The following is a 3,188-nucleotide window of genomic DNA, read 5'->3' as shown; positions in this document are numbered from 1 at the left end:
CTATGGTACAAGGTATTAAGAACATTCTAGGATTCTATTTCTTCTGAGGTAATGTCAGTTGATCCAGATCACTCAGTTCATTGATGAGCAAGGGAGGTTCATTACCAAATAATTTGGCATTCAGCTTCATGATTGCACCAAGGTACTTGGCAACTTGCTCTTCAGTGACATCTTCATTATCTTCAGAAGAAGAATATTCATCAGAGCTCATGAATGGCATAAGGAGGTTTTAATGGAATCTCTATGGTCTCCAGATGAGCCTCAGATTCCTTTGGTTCCACAGAGGGAAACTCCTTGGTGATCACTGGACGTCCCAGGAGGTCTTCCTCACTGGGATTCACGTCCCTCTCCTCCCTTGTAGGTTCGGCCATGATGGTTAGATCAATGGCCTTGCACTCTCTCTTTGAATTTTCTTCTGTATTGCTTGGGAGAGTACTAGGAGGAGTTTCAGTGACTCTTTTACTCAGCTGGCCCACTTGTGCCTCCAGATTTCTAACGGAGGACCTTGTTTCATTAATGAAACTTAAAGTGGCCTTAGATAGATCAGAGACTATATTTGCTAAGCTAGATGGATCCTGCTCAGGAATCTCTGTCTTTTACTGAGTGGATGATGGGAAAGGCTTGCCATTTCTAAACCTGCTTCTTCCACCATTATTAAAGCCTTGTTGAGGCTTTTGTTGATCCTTCTATGAGAAATTTGGATGATTCCTCCATGAGGGATTATAGGTGTTTCCATAGGGTTTACCCATGTAATTCACCTCTGCTATTGCAGGGTTCTCAGGATCATAAGCTTCTTCTTCAGAAGATGCCTCTTTAGTACTGTTGGATGATTCCTTCAATCCATTCAGACTCTGAGAGATCATATTGACTTGCTGAGTCAATATTTTATTCTGAGCCAATATGGCATTCAGAGTATCAATTTCAAGAACTCCCTTCCTTATAGGCGTCCCATTACTCACAGGATTCCTTTCAGAAGTGTACATGAACTGGTTATTTGCAACCATGTCAATGAGTTCTTGAGCTTCTGCAAGAATTTTCTTTAGGTGAATGGATCTACCTACAGAATGGTCCAGTGATATCTTTGATAACTCAGACAGACCATCATAGAATATATCCAGAATGGTCCATTCTGAAAGCATGTCAGAAGGACACTTTATGGTCAGTTCCTTGTATCTCTCCCAAGCTTCATAGAGGGATTCACCTTCCTTTTGTTTAAAGGTTTGAACATCCACTCTAAGCTTACTAAGCTTTTGAGGAGGAAAGAACTTGGCTAAGAAAGCCGTGACTAGCTTATCCCAAGAGTTCAGGCTATCTTTAGGTTGAGAGTCCAACCATACTCTAGCTCTGTCTCTTACAGCAAACGGGAAAAGCATAAGTCCGTAGACCTCAGGATCAACCCCATTGGTCTTAACAGTATCACAGATCTGCAAGAATTCAGTTAAGAACTGAAAAGGATCTTCGGATGGAAGTCCATGAAACTTGCAGTTCTGTTGCATCAGAGAAACTAATTGAGGTTTAAGCTCAAAATTGTTTGCTCCAATGGCAGAGATTGAGATGCTTCTTCCATGTAAATTGGAATTTTGTGCAGTGAAGTCACCAAGCATCTTCCTTGCATTGTTATTATTTTCGTCCATGTTTCCTTCTTTTTCGAAAATTTCTGTCAGATTTTCTCCAGAGAGTTGTGCTTTAGCTTCCCTTAGCTTGCTCTTCAGAGTCCTTTCAGGTTCAGGATCAGCTTCAACAAGAATGTTCTTATCCTTGTTCCTGCTCATATGAAAAAGAAGAAAACAGAAAAGAAAATATGGAATCCTCTATGTCACAGTATAGAGATTCCTTTATGTGAGTAGAAGAAGATATGAATAGAAGATGGAGAATCCAAACACAAGGGTGAGGATAGAAGTGTTAATGGGTGAATAAATAAATAGATGGAGATTAGAGATGAGAGAAGAGTTCGAAAATTTAACAAAATAAAATAAAAATATTTTAAATTTAAATTTAAAATTCGAAAATTACAATTGAAATTAAATTAAATTAAAATTAAAACAATTAATTAATTAAAAAGGAATTTTTGAAAAAGAGAAAGGGATTTTCGAAAATTAGAGAGAGAGAATTAGTTAGGTAGTTTTGAAAAAAGATATGATTGAAACCAAAAGATATGATTAGTTTGAAAAAGATTTGAAAATCAATTTTAAAAAGATAAGAAGTTAGAAAAAAAGTTAGAAAAGATTTTGAAATTGTTTTTGAAAAAGATGTGATTGAAACTTAATTTGAAAAAGATTTGAAAAAGAAATTTAAAAAGATTTGATTTTGAAAATTAAAGTTGATTACTTGACTAACAAGAAATAAACATATTTGATTTTACGCATTTAAAGATTGAACCTTTCTTATTAGGCAAGTAACATACTTAATATTTTTGAATCAATCACATTAATTGCTGGCATTGAATTTGAAAATATGGAATAAAAATAAGAAAAAGATTTTGAAAATTAATTTGAAATTTTCGAAAATAAGAAAGAAAATTTGAAAAAGATTTGATTTTTGAAAAATAATTAAAAAAGATAGAATTTTTAAATTGAAAATTTGCTTTGACTCATAAAAAACAACTAAATTTTAAAATTTTTTTAAAAAGTCAACTCAAATTTTCGAATTTTATGAGTGAAAAAGGGAAACATATTTTTTTTTGATTTTTTAATTTTCAATGAAGAAAGAGAAAAATAACCCAAAGACTCAATGCATGAAAATTTTGGATCAAAACATGTGATGCATGCAAGAACACTATGAATGTCAAGATGAACACCAAGAACACTTTGAATGTCAAGATGAACACCAAGAACTTATTTTTGAAAAATTTTCAAGAAAAGAAAACATGCAAGACACCAAACTTAAAAGTTTTTATTCTTTAGATATTAACAAATTGAAAATGCATATGAAAAACAAGAAAAGACACAAAATAAGTAAATATGAAGATCAAACAAGAAGACTGGCCAAGAACAACTTGAAGATCATGAAGAATGCAATGCATGAAATTTTCGAAAATAATTTTTTAGAAATTTAAAAAGATGCAATTGACACCAAACTTAAAACTTGACTCTAGACTCAAACAAGAAAAACAAAATATATTTTTGATTTTATGATTTTGTAAAATTTTTTTTTGTATTTTTCAAAAATTAATTGGGAAAAACGAAAAA

General features: G+C 33.0%; 1 non-coding gene across 1 annotated transcript; it reads left to right on the top strand.

Moving 5' to 3' along the window:
* The first annotated feature begins 1,133 nt into the window (after positions 1 to 1,133).
* On the top strand, positions 1,134 to 1,241 carry LOC148548880 (small nucleolar RNA R71). The gene has a single exon (XR_015898765.1). It is a non-coding gene; the product is annotated as a small nucleolar RNA R71 (small nucleolar RNA).
* The last annotated feature ends 1,947 nt before the right edge of the window (positions 1,242 to 3,188 follow it).

This window comes from Arachis ipaensis, chromosome B8 (genome assembly GCF_059453495.1).
Source record: "Arachis ipaensis isolate K30076 ecotype BB chromosome B8, ASM5945349v1, whole genome shotgun sequence".
In the NCBI taxonomy this organism is placed as follows: domain Eukaryota; kingdom Viridiplantae; phylum Streptophyta; class Magnoliopsida; order Fabales; family Fabaceae; genus Arachis; species Arachis ipaensis.
Note: the sequence above shows the minus strand (reverse complement) of the source record. Positions and strands in the feature narration are given on the sequence as shown.